Source organism: Raphanus sativus, chromosome 7 (assembly GCF_000801105.2).
Source record: "Raphanus sativus cultivar WK10039 chromosome 7, ASM80110v3, whole genome shotgun sequence".
In the NCBI taxonomy this organism is placed as follows: Eukaryota; Viridiplantae; Streptophyta; class Magnoliopsida; order Brassicales; family Brassicaceae; genus Raphanus; species Raphanus sativus.
In genome coordinates, this window is record NC_079517.1 from 20,024,776 (window position 1) to 20,039,818 (window position 15,043).

The following is a 15,043-nucleotide window of genomic DNA, read 5'->3' on the forward strand; positions in this document are numbered from 1 at the left end:
ATTGCTTTGCACTAACCGGACTGATTATTGTAAAAAGTATTTGTTTTGTAAGAACAGGTTGACTGATCTTTGGAAAAAGATGCCGGTGTCAGATCTATAGGATTATTTCACAATAATCTTCCTGCAATCTTAATTCTGTAGATTTTTTGTTTGTATTATTATACTAACAAAACTGATTATCTTGTGAAGTGTTTTATTATGAAAACAGGAATTGGAGATTTCATGGTGATAAAAAATCTGATTACTCCATCAGATTATTTTTGTTGATGATTTCTATGGGGATAAAAATTCATTTTTTCTCATTATATGCACTAATGATATCTTATTTTTGTTTTGATGCAAACAGGATCTCCATCAAGTTAGAACGTTTTTTTAATTGGTCAAAATGTGTTATTGCATTGACTTGGTTAAGATAATTAATTGCTTTAATTATCAAGAATGATTTAACGTTTTTGTTTTCTTCTTTCAGATTTTGGGATAACTTAATTTAGTTATTAAGTATGTTGACCATGAGAAAATAAGAAGAAATTCAAGTTTCAAATATGGTGAAACCATAGTTATAAATAACATTTTGATTCTTAAGGGATCATGTTATATGAATGGAAATGAATTTCGTGAGTCGACGCCCCAAATAAAAATTGGGAGAGGTCTGCCACATATAAATCGTTTGCCATAAGAAATAAAATGTTTGTTGATATTGATCAAAACATTTGTATTTCGTCAATGCTTAAATGCATTTTTTAAAAAGGTTGACCATGCAAAACCAGTGAGAATTTTCAGACCAATATGACTGAAACTGACATGTGTATTGTAGTTTCTAAAGTCAATATGGTTGAGAATAATCATAGAAAATTGTGGTTTTTTATGGTAGAAAAATATCATGTAATGATATGTATATTTGCTAAAAGCAAAAATATGTTTTGGAAAAATTCAAATCATAGAGTTATAAATCAATTTGAAAGAACTATGAAAATAGTTGTATCTAAAATGCGATTTTCTGAGAATGAAATACATTTTAAAGAAAATTATAACAATTTTTTGAAATTGTTTTTATTATTCATTTAAATCTAAAAGAGTTGTAGATTAATCTTCTAAGCTTTTAAAAGATGTTAAATGTAAATATGTATGTTTTTGAGCTATCTCAAGAAATGTGGGGGAAGCTTTGCTTACCATATAAAGTCATTGGCAAGAGACCAAATGAACTTAGTGATAGTTATCAAACTATGATTTAAAAAAAAAAAAAAAACTAGTGTCATACACTGAGTTTTGTGTATAATGGTTAATTGTATCTTAAAAAAAAAGGATGACAAAAATCATTAAACAATTGATCTCGACTAATCTCAAGAGATTATGTTCAATATGATGACAACCTAGGATCCTGTTATTAAAGGTGTGTCATGAGATCAAATTGTAATATCATCAAGAGGAATGGGTTTAGCCTATGAACTAAGATGAGGTTTGGCGGTAACTCTACTTATCAGATTGGAGATCCCAAGAAATAGGTTCAAGGAGACAACTAAGTCAAACTAAGTCTGCCCAAAGCACTGTAAGACTTCGGTCTATACCCAGTTCCTAGGATGATTAAACAGTGCTACATGTAAGGAATAGAGGATAAGCATTTGCTTTTAATGATTTGTGCCAATTGTTTTGAGATATGAATGGAGTAGTACATGATATTCCTCTAAACAAAACTAATGGCAAATCACCTTGTGGGTGTGAAATGGGGCCGTTTCTAGGAGAATAAAATGGCTATATTCTCTAAAGTTCACTCATGATTACCAGGAATGTTCACGGCCAAAATGAACACAATAGAGAAATTAGTTTTGTGAGAGAATGAAACTGTGTTTTGGCTATTGTCTAGGTTTACACCAAAGCCCGGGAGGTTCAAGACATCATGGCCACCTCCTGGCCGAGTAAATCCGATAGCTATTAACAATGACTGGTTCAAGGCTGAAAAATTGCTACCAACTCATCATGCAGTGAATTTCTCGTTTGTACTCTCAAAAGTCCGTAGTTGAGTGTTGTTGAGTCTTGTCGAGTCTTGTCTAGGGAGTCAAGTCTGTCGAGTCGTCTAGTGTCTAGAAGCATTTCTATTCATGTGGGGGATTGTTGGAACTCGTTTTTGACGAAATGGTTTAAGACCATTTTCGGTATGTTTCAGGACGAAGACGTTCGTCGGAATAACCGAATATTTGACACTATGAAGTAGTGTACTCGTATGTCAAAATCAGAGTTGGTTTTGAATGAGAAATGGAAGTCCAAAATGAGTTTGGCTAAATATTAAAAATTAGCAAATGTCATATATTGGATATTTGGGTTTGAATTTGTTAGTTGGATATTATGTCCATTACTTATTCATGACTATCTTTATGTTTGTATAAACATAAAATGCAAACCCAAATTAAAATAAATATTATTTATGTTTGATTTGGTCAAATATATAATATATTCTTTATTGCTAAGTCATTAAAAATTGAGTCAAAAGGAATTAAATTTTCTTAATGACAATATTGATTTTTTGACTTTAAGACTCCATTACTCTTTGTATGTTATGGCTTCTCAAAAGCATAATGTGATGTTTTGTATTTTCTATATAAAGGCTTGTGAGCCATTTAGAAAATAATAGAGTGAGACACACTTGAAAACCAACAACAAATACAATTCCTCCATGTTATAGTGATGTTTTATTTTATTTATTTTTGTGTCTTAGAGTACAACACAAAATTAGTTTCGCCAGGCTTCTGATAGAGTGACGCAAATTCAGAAGATTGTTTGCAGTTGTATCCTGGGACTCATTACGTTATCGAACCGTCGCACTACGGGACGTATTTTGAGTTAAGGAAAGAGATAATATCTCGCCTCTGCAGTTGTATCATCCTTTTCTTACTCTTTGATATAGTATTATTATTTTTTATTTTTTACAATATTCAGTAATCCGTAGTTTATAAAATACGGTTCTATCAGTCTTAACTCAAAAATATCCGTTTATTGCTTTGCACTAACCGGACTGATTATTGTAAAAAGTATTTGTTTTGTAAGAACAGGTTGACTGATCTTTGGAAAAAGATGCCGGTGTCAGATCTATAGGATTATTTCACAATAATCTTCCTGCAATCTTAATTCTGTAGATTTTTTGTTTGTATTATTATACTAACAAAACTGATTATCTTGTGAAGTGTTTTATTATGAAAACAGGAATTGGAGATTTCATGGTGATAAAAAATCTGATTACTCCATCAGATTATTTTTGTTGATGATTTCTATGGGGATAAAAATTCATTTTTTCTCATTATATGCACTAATGATATCTTATTTTTGTTTTGATGCAAACAGGATCTCCATCAAGTTAGAACGTTTTTTTAATTGGTCAAAATGTGTTATTGCATTGACTTGGTTAAGATAATTAATTGCTTTAATTATCAAGAATGATTTAACGTTTTTGTTTTCTTCTTTCAGATTTTGGGATAACTTAATTTAGTTATTAAGTATGTTGACCATGAGAAAATAAGAAGAAATTCAAGTTTCAAATATGGTGAAACCATAGTTATAAATAACATTTTGATTCTTAAGGGATCATGTTATATGAATGGAAATGAATTTCGTGAGTCGACGCCCCAAATAAAAATTGGGAGAGGTCTGCCACATATAAATCGTTTGCCATAAGAAATAAAATGTTTGTTGATATTGATCAAAACATTTGTATTTCGTCAATGCTTAAATGCATTTTTTAAAAAGGTTGACCATGCAAAACCAGTGAGAATTTTCAGACCAATATGACTGAAACTGACATGTGTATTGTAGTTTCTAAAGTCAATATGGTTGAGAATAATCATAGAAAATTGTGGTTTTTTATGGTAGAAAAATATCATGTAATGATATGTATATTTGCTAAAAGCAAAAATATGTTTTGGAAAAATTCAAATCATAGAGTTATAAATCAATTTGAAAGAACTATGAAAATAGTTGTATCTAAAATGCGATTTTCTGAGAATGAAATACATTTTAAAGAAAATTATAACAATTTTTTGAAATTGTTTTTATTATTCATTTAAATCTAAAAGAGTTGTAGATTAATCTTCTAAGCTTTTAAAAGATGTTAAATGTAAATATGTATGTTTTTGAGCTATCTCAAGAAATGTGGGGGAAGCTTTGCTTACCATATAAAGTCATTGGCAAGAGACCAAATGAACTTAGTGATAGTTATCAAACTATGATTTAAAAAAAAAAAAAAAACTAGTGTCATACACTGAGTTTTGTGTATAATGGTTAATTGTATCTTAAAAAAAAAGGATGACAAAAATCATTAAACAATTGATCTCGACTAATCTCAAGAGATTATGTTCAATATGATGACAACCTAGGATCCTGTTATTAAAGGTGTGTCATGAGATCAAATTGTAATATCATCAAGAGGAATGGGTTTAGCCTATGAACTAAGATGAGGTTTGGCGGTAACTCTACTTATCAGATTGGAGATCCCAAGAAATAGGTTCAAGGAGACAACTAAGTCAAACTAAGTCTGCCCAAAGCACTGTAAGACTTCGGTCTATACCCAGTTCCTAGGATGATTAAACAGTGCTACATGTAAGGAATAGAGGATAAGCATTTGCTTTTAATGATTTGTGCCAATTGTTTTGAGATATGAATGGAGTAGTACATGATATTCCTCTAAACAAAACTAATGGCAAATCACCTTGTGGGTGTGAAATGGGGCCGTTTCTAGGAGAATAAAATGGCTATATTCTCTAAAGTTCACTCATGATTACCAGGAATGTTCACGGCCAAAATGAACACAATAGAGAAATTAGTTTTGTGAGAGAATGAAACTGTGTTTTGGCTATTGTCTAGGTTTACACCAAAGCCCGGGAGGTTCAAGACATCATGGCCACCTCCTGGCCGAGTAAATCCGATAGCTATTAACAATGACTGGTTCAAGGCTGAAAAATTGCTACCAACTCATCATGCAGTGAATTTCTCGTTTGTACTCTCAAAAGTCCGTAGTTGAGTGTTGTTGAGTCTTGTCGAGTCTTGTCTAGGGAGTCAAGTCTGTCGAGTCGTCTAGTGTCTAGAAGCATTTCTATTCATGTGGGGGATTGTTGGAACTCGTTTTTGACGAAATGGTTTAAGACCATTTTTCGGTATGTTTCAGGACGAAGACGTTCGTCGGAATAACCGAATATTTGACACTATGAAGTAGTGTACTCGTATGTCAAAATCAGAGTTGGTTTTGAATGAGAAATGGAAGTCCAAAATGAGTTTGGCTAAATATTAAAAATTAGCAAATGTCATATATTGGATATTTGGGTTTGAATTTGTTAGTTGGATATTATGTCCATTACTTATTCATGACTATCTTTATGTTTGTATAAACATAAAATGCAAACCCAAATTAAAAGAAATATTATTTATGTTTGATTTGGTCAAATATATAATATATTCTTTATTGCTAAGTCATTAAAAATTGAGTCAAAAGGAATTAAATTTTCTTAATGACAATATTGATTTTTTGACTTTAAGACTCCATTACTCTTTTGTATGTTATGGCTTCTCAAAAGCATAATGTGATGTTTTGTATTTTCTATATAAAGGCTTGTGAGCCATTTAGAAAATAATAGAGTGAGACACACTTGAAAACCAACAACAAATACAATTCCTCCATGTTATAGTGATGTTTTATTTTATTTATTTTTGTGTCTTAGAGTACAACACAAAATTAGTTTCGCCAGGCTTCTGATAGAGTGACGCAAATTCAGAAGATTGTTTGCAGTTGTATCCTGGGACTCATTACGTTATCGAACCGTCGCACTACGGGACGTATTTTGAGTTAAGGAAAGAGATAATATCTCGCCTCTGCAGTTGTATCATCCTTTTCTTACTCTTTGATATAGTATTATTATTTTTTATTTTTTACAATATTCAGTAATCCGTAGTTTATAAAATACGGTTCTATCATTTATAATATGTGCCTTAAGCTAATGCTTCACTTGCCTTAATAAAGGGATGGACCTGAATCAATGGCATCCAATCCAAGTCTCTTCTAGTGGTCATTTCATACATCATTTACTATTCAAAGAGGATAGCTTATTGTTCTTCAAAGTGAATGAGGCTAAATGTGATCAGATGCAGTCTATCCTTACCAGATATAGGAATTTAAATGATTAATTGATCAATGTTTTAAAAAATTCAATAACCTTTGGTGATTAAGTTGAGGACGGAAAAAAAATGTAGATCAAAGCCAGTTAGGGATCTTCAATGAGGGTGGTGAAAGTTCATACCTTGGACTTCCAGAATGTCTTAGCAGATCAAAGTGGAGATGCTAACCTTTATCAAAGATATAATGTATAACAATTTTTTTGAACGGTATTCAAAATCTTCATTCCAAACTGGAAAATAAGTCATGTTAAAATCAGTGACAATGGTTTTGATAGTATTTGCAATGGTTGTTTTCAAATTACCTACGAGTACCTGTGTAATTATCTCATGTGCGATGTCAGCCTTTTGGTGGAGTTTTGTAGAACATAAAAAGAAGATTCATTGATTGAGTTGGGAGAAGGTTTGTCTTCTCAAGTAGCTCGGAGAAATGGGTTTAAGTAACATTGAACTTTTCAATCAACCGCGTATTTTCAAACAAGCCTCAAGACTTCTCAAATAATCATGTTTGCCTCTTTTCCAAATTTTTGAAAAGCAGGTATTTTGTTGACTCTCCTTTCTTGAAAGTTGGTTTGGATCCAAACCCTTCTTTGGCTAAAACGGTATTTTGTTTGGAAGAGAGCTTTTGTCTTTGGATTTAGGAGAATGGTTGGAACATGGGAGATCACAGGTATATATGGTTCAGATTCTTTACATAAAGAGAAAAAAAATCTTATTATGTTAATAAAAATCGGTGAAGAAGACTTCTGAAAAAATCTGCTAGTGCATTACAGTTTAGTAGATTTCTTCTAACCCTAAATTTACCTTATACAAAAGAGTCTACTATAAGTTACGTCTTGAGAGACTTAAGAAGTCTTATGCGTCTAAACCCTAAAATAAAATAGTTTAACTAGATATAAATACTTCACTGAACAGAAAATCAACTTATATAATATTAATATATACAAAACTAAACACTTTATGTCAGATTTTGTTTTTAAACTAAAATTCTAAAACCTAGCCCTAAAAATATCAACATTACTTAAACATATGTTATCAAACCCTAAACAATGGCCAATCATGACTTACAATATATATTAGACTTTGATCCGCACACCCGAGGATATATTTTTTCAAAAATATATTACTATTTATTTTTCATGTCACTATTATATATCATATATGTGTCTAATTAATCATAGTACTTACCATCATATAAGTAATTATATAATTAGTACATTAGACGTACCATTATATAAATAATCACATATATTATATTTTTAAAAAACCTAATGTGAAATATAAAAACAATAATCTGGACTTTGTAATGTATTTTCTTATATATATTGAAAACAGTTTTTCTTATGATGGTTATTGGAAATTATTTTAGTAAAAATCGATTTTTGAATATATGAATATTTTTGAATCAATTTTAATATAAATAAATTTTAGATTATTATTTTGATTTGAAATATGTATATAAAGTTTTAATTTTATTTTATGATTATTTTAGACAAAAGATGTTTAAGGTAATTATATTGGACTATCTTCATATATTTTAAATCTAGTCGAGATTGATAGTTTATCATAATATAAATAACATAAGTCCATTACTTTTTTAATATACTGCTATCCTTGTTTCAAAACAATATAATGTTAAACTGAAATATAAAAATCATAATTTAAGTTGATGTTTGAATTTTTATTGTATTTTTTATATATATATTGAAAACATTTTTTATAATAGTTATTGGAAAATATTTTAGTAAAAAATATATGCGTATTTTTGAATCAGTATATAAATCATTTAATTATTAGATTTGACATATGTCTATAAAGTTTGATTTTTTTTCTATGATTATTTTAGACAAATGATTTTTTTTTTTTTTTTTTTTTTTTTTGTCATCAACAACACAGACTCATATAGACTCTGCACACCAAACTGGTAGTTCCGCATCCATGTGAACGACGAAAGACGATTGTTGTCTGGCACTGCGCGCTAAACGATCCGCCCTTGTATTCTCCGTTCGTGGTACATGAATAAGCTGTGAACTTTGGAAGCTACTTTGTAGACTTTTAATATCCTCCAGATAACTTGCAAACGCTGGCCACTCCTCTGGTTCCGAAACCATCTTCACCAACTGAGAACAATCCGTTGCAAACGTAACCTGAAACTGTCGTAAATTTCTCATACACTCCATTGCCCAAACCAAAGCTTCCACCTCCGAGTGTAGGGGTGATATACTGGCTCGAACATTTCGTGCCCCCATTAATCCCTCGAATCCCTCTAAAGTGCTATACCAACCCTGTCCCGAGAAAGAATCCTTATCCTTCCACGAACCATCAATGAAACACCATCTTCCTGGAATTGTGATAGGTTGATGTACCTGGTGCGGAAGATTTCTTCTTACATCTAATTCTTGTGCCGCAGCCCACATGGTAGATTCCGTTTCTGCCAATTTTAGTGTATCCAATGCATCCACATCCAGATTACTAAACACCTTATTGTTCCGTGCCTTCCAAATATACCATAGTATCCATACAAATTGATGATCATTCATCTTTGGGAGAACTCGCCAGAACAAATGATCCATATTTGTGAACAGTGCTTCCGTAGGAAAGATATATGGATTTGTTGGTATCTTTGATAGTGCCCATACCTGCCGAGCTGGAGGACACTCAAAAAATACGTGGTTTAATGATTCCTCAGCGTGCCCACATCTATCACACTCAATATCCCCATGCAACCCTCGGGCTTTAAGATTCTTTTTCACCGCAATACACCCTGATACAATCTGCCATAAAAAGTGCTTCATTTTTGGTGGGCACCTCACCTGCCAACAATGGGCTTTCAAGCCATCCACTGTCGGGCCAAAGAGAAGTGGCGGTTTTCCTTTATCTGGGTAGACCCTTTCCACCTCGTAGCCTGATTTAACCGTATATCTTCCATTATTAGTAAAATGCCAACCATCCTTATCTTCCATGTTATTTTTGCTGAGTGGTATACTCTCAATAATCTTCGCATCCTGCGGGTCCACCAAAGCCCGAATGGCTTGAGAATTCCAAGTCCTAGACCCCGGAATAATAAAAGAATCCACCGTAAGTTCCGGAAACAGATTGTTTTGATTTTTGTTTGCTGGTCTCGGGCGAGTGGTTGGGAGCCATGGATCATTCCATACTGAGATAGATGACCCTGTTCCCACCCTTTTGATTAGTCCTTTGCTAACCAGAGATCTAGCTGATACGATACTCCGCCAGCCATATGACGGGGAGTAAGAACGTATCGGTTCCAGGGGTGAAGCGTTCCTGAAGTACCGACCTTTAAAAACTCTTGAAAAAGAGTATTTGGCTTGTTAATTAGCCGCCAAAGTTGTTTTCCAAGCATCGCCGTATTAAAATTCATAATATCCTTAAAACCCAGTCCGCCCTCTTCCTTAGGGAGACACACCTTATCCCATGATTTCCAGTGTAAGCCTTTAGTATTTCCTCCAGGACTCCACCAAAATTTTGCAACTGTACTCGTTAACCTTTTTACCGTTGTCTGTGGTAGTCTATAACAAGACATCACATGATTTGGCATAGCCGTGACCACTGACTTAATAACGACTTCCTTTCCTCCTTTAGTGAAATATTTAAAGGTCCACCCATTGATTCTGGTATCTAACCGATCTTGTACAAATCCAAATACTTGGACCTTGGATCCGCCTATATTTTCCGGTAGACCCAAATAAGATCCCATACCTCCTATATTTTGTATTCCCAATATGTCTCGCATTTCCTGTCTCCTGGCTTCTTCTATTTTATGACCAAACTGAATTGACGATTTTTGAAAATTTATCGATTGCCCCGAAACTGCCTCATAGTCCTTTAAAAGCCTGAAAATAGTTTCACATTCCTCCTTTTGTGCCTTACAAAAGAAAATACTATCGTCCGCAAACAATAGGTGGGATATTGATGGGCATGCTCTCGCTACTTTCATTCCCGTTAATTGTTTCCCTTGTTCCGCTTTCTTTATATTTGCAATTAGTGCCTCAGTACACAATATAAACAGGTATGGGGATAGTGGATCCCCTTGCCTAAGACCCCTATGTGGCGTTATAAGCCCCTTTGGCTGCCCATTTAGCAGTACTTGATACTGAACTGAGGATATACATTCCATCATTAGTTTCGTCCAATGTGGATCAAAACCCAATTTATTAAGTAATGCTTGAATAAAATCCCATTCCACTCTATCATATGCCTTACTCATATCCGTTTTTATCGCCATATACTTGTTTTGACAAGATTTATTTGTCCTCAGCCCATGAAACATCTCTTGTGCAATCAGAATGTTATCTGAGATCAACCTCCCCGGTACAAAAGCAGATTGTGTTTCCGATATCAACTTTGGTAGACACACTTTCAACCTCTCACATAATACTTTTGATATAATCTTATAACCCACATTGCAGAGACTAATAGGTCTCAACTCTGTCATCCTAGTAGGTCTCTCCGTTTTCGGAATCATGCAAATATTGGTAAGATTTAACTTTGGATTCATTTCCCCTGTAGCTAAAAAACTATTCACCAGTTCCACCAAATCATCCTTAATTATATGCCAAGATACTTGAAAAAATAAAGCAGTCATTCCATCTGGCCCTGGTGCCTTTTCCGGATGCATCATAAATAAAGCTTGTCTCACTTCCTCCTCCGTTGCAACCCGTAAGAGCCGTTGGTTCATCTGGAGGGAGATAGATGGTGTTATTTCCTCCAGAAAATTATCAAATTCTGAAGGAGCAGTTGAAGTAAATAGATTTCCAAAGTAATCCACCGCCACCTTTTCCACCCCATTTACGTCCGTTATCCAATTTCCCGATTCATCATATAGACCAACGATTCTATTACGAATTCGTCTTTGCCTTGTCAGAGCATGATAAAAGTTAGTATTTAGATCCCCTGATGAATACCACATATTTCTACTTTTCTGATGCCAGTACTCCTCTTCATCCTTATACGCATCCTGCAGTTTCTTGGAAATGTCTATAATCTCCTCTTGTGTCCGAGAATCATCAGTTTGTACTTCTTCTAATGCTTTCTGAAGATCTGCAATCTTTTCTTTCCCATATGGTGGATTATTCTTTCTCCATGCCGCAATCTCATGTCTACAATTACTAATTTTGGATACAATATCTTGTGAGGATCCATTACCATTCTCCTGCCATCCCGAGGCAATCGATTCCAGCAAGCCTTCCTGTCCGATCCATCGTTTATCAAACCGAAATTGTCCTTTTGTTCTACGTACTTTATCCTCAATAAAAGCAACTATCGGTCTATGATCAGAACCTACCATCCCTAAGTATTCCGTATAGGAAACCGGAAAAAGAGTATGCCATTCCTCATTGGCCAAGGCACGATCCAGTCGGCATCTGATCATAACAGCCCCTTTACCTTTTCCTCGTCTACCTTGCCATGACATTTTGTTTCCCCTTGCCGGAAATTCTAATAAACCACTATTCCTTATCATATCATTAAACGGGATAAATGAATTAGCACTCCTTAAAGGTCCTCCCTCTTTTTCATGATTACCAGTTATTTCATTCAGGTCCCCTATTATAAACCATGGTTCCGATCTTGCGAGGCCGTATCTTGTCAAGCGTTCCCACACTTGCTCTCTCAGTTTCTGCACCGGATCACCATATACAAAAGTTAAAAATATCTTTTTACCCAAGGTAATTCCTTCCACATCTATGATCCTATTACTCGTATATAGCACCTGAATTTGGAACTCATTATTATAAAAAAGCGCTAAACCTCCGCTCCTCCCATTCGGATCCACTGTCACCAAATTGTCATAGCCAAAATGAGCCTGTAATCCTTGAATAAATTCTGCGTCTTTTTTTGTTTCCGAGAGAAATAAAAAATCTGGTTTGTGTTTATGCCATATTTCAGTAAGATAGCTCATTGTCCACTTACTTCCAACCCCCCCCGACAATTCCAGCTGAGAACTTTCATAAATTTTTTTTTTGAAAGAGCTCTAAAGAGCCAAGAGATACAGATTTACCGATATCATAGTATCTCATAGACGCCAACAAAACCAATATCCGATGCCTCTTAAACCATTTAGTTTTCTCAAAATTATTCCAACAATTCGTTTTATAATTCCACCAGATATAATCATCCGTCAGATCAATCTTAGTACTCGTCCACTGGTCAGAATATAAATTCATATTCTCTACAATGCAACTATAATTAAATCCCTGTAAAACATAACAAATTTGAGCCCAAGCCCTCTGTAAGTGTAGTCTCACCAGTACAGTTAAATAATACGAACCAAAAAACTCGTTAGACATCCATCTCTCCATCGTTATCCTTCCAAAATCACATACTGCATCTAAAATAAACAGTTCCCACCAAACTTTCTGCCATAGCTCTTTATCTCCTTTTAAAGTTAAACCCCATTGTTTCCAGAAACTCCAATCAAACCAACCAAACTCCGATCGTTTAGTGCCCATAGCCAGACCATATTTTCCACACAAATGAAGCCAAACACAATTTACAGAGCAGTCTGTGGCTCCTGCAGTTCTAACATCAGACCCAAACGAACACCAGAAAAAAACAATCTCATTCCAATGCTGGAGTTGAACAAAGAGATTGCCAACTAAACAGATAGGAACTACATCAACAGAATCAAAACCACAAACCCCATAAAACTCAACAGAAAAATAAATGCTCATAGAGCTTATTATAATTGTAGAACACCCCCCAACAAGAGCCTGCTCTTGTTGTTTAAACTCAGTAAAAAAATAAACTCGATCCATAAAACTATGGCTTTTGATGGACGGCAAGAAGGTTTGCAGCCTTGCTCTCCTGTTGTCCCCTAGTCTCTCCCACCCTAGTTCCGGTTCGAGCTGGAGCCCTCTTGCGAGGGGAAGCCAACGCCTTAGCACTCCTCATCTTTGAACTCGCTACAGTGCTCGAAGTAGACTTGAAAAGCCTCTTCTTTGTCGACTGCTTGAGTGCCTCATCCCCTACTTGCTGTTCTTCCTCCTTATCCTTCACCGGTGGGATTTCAGTATCATCCAGAGCCGCATACTCCTCCATCTCCAGGTTCAAAGCGGCCAGCTCCTCTTCCGTAGGTTCCGGGAGATCTCCCACCACTTCTAAATCCTCCCATTCCATTATCTCATCTTCGCCTCTCTTCAGATTGCCCTCTACCAATCCCTGGAGCTGCTTAAGCCCACTCTCCATCTCAATAGGATCTGAAACGACTTCATTTTAAAGCTGACCCAATTATATAGTTTCTCATAATATAATGGAATTTTAATTTTCTTAATAACATAAGCCAATTATTCTTTTTCTTAATATTATGCTATCCATGTTTTCAAACAACATTTTATTTTATACTGCTATTCATGTTTTAAAATAATTTTCAAATGTACTTTAATTTTAATAAAATTTAGAAGATTTATTCATCTAAATGGAAAATAATTCAATTTTTAAATTTAAATTTAAATTATTTATAATTATTTATACTTACGTGAATTCAATTTGTTTTTCATCAAAATATTTTTAAAATTTTTATAAATTAATTTTAAGATTAAACTAGATCATGACCCATGCAACCGCTTGAATGTTTGTTTTTAGTTTTATGTACATATATATTTATTTTAAAACATTAGTGGTATACATTTTTAATGTTAATAGTATATTTAAAATTTTACATGACTATTTAAAATAAAATAATTGTATTGTTTACATATTTTAATTAATCAATAGTTTAAAACCGCGACATGTATTTGTCGTTTATTATTATATATTTATCATATTGTAGAATTTATTTACTGAATAAATTAATTTTTTTTTTTTGACAACAACTGAAAAACTAACAACTACGAAGTATGCGCGCCGGACTCAGAGAACCAAGCCAGAGGCATAGTGTCGACATAAAACACAGCTGAAGGGGAACGTCTAGCACCTCGTGCCAGCCTGTCCGCCACTTGATTTTGCGCCCTTGGAATATGTCGGATTGTGAAAGTAGGGAAGAAAGTCTTACTGCGTTGAAATTCCTCCAAATGTGTAGCAAAAGCTGGCCATTCTCCAGGTGATGACACCATCTTCACCAATTGAGAACAGTCCGTTGCAAAGACTACGTCTGAGAAGTTGAGAACCTTCATACACTCCATAGCCCATATCAAAGCTTCACATTCAGCATGTAAAGCGGATAAGCTTCGGCGGAGACTCATGGTGCCCATCATCTTCTCGGTTACTCCATTTTTCCTGCAGAACCAGCCTTGGCCGGTAAATTTGTCGTCTGTACTCCATGCACCATCAATTAAACAGACTCTAGAAGTCTCTACAGATAGCCAGTCAGACGACGAGTTATCAATCGAACCAGGATTTGGTATCATCTTCTGGGCATCTGCCCAAACTTCCGCTTCCACTTCCGCTCTTCTAAGTATCTCCTGCGGATCGTCCGTTTTGTTAGTATAGATTTTATTATTTCTATTCTTCCAAATATACCATAATATCCAAGAGAAAGAATCAAAGTTATTATCTCTCGGAAGTCTCCAAAATAAATAATCGAAATTCGAGAACAAGGACGGACTGGGAAAAAATCCCGGGGCAGAAAGTATTTTCGACAGTGCCCATATTTGTAACGCTGGCGGGCATTCAAAAAGAATATGATTAATGGATTCCTCCTCTGCTCCACATAAACTACACCGTAAATCACACGTGATACCTCGTGACCTTAAATTTTTTGCCACCGGCAAGATTCCCTTAATGGCTTGCCAAATAAAATGCCTTAACTTAGGCGAACAATTCAATTTCCAAGTATAACTTAATAATGCGGTCGTGTCTGGGCCATAAGGAATCACCTGAGAATCTCTATCTGGAAATTTAGATTCAATCTTATATCCCGATTTAACCGTATATT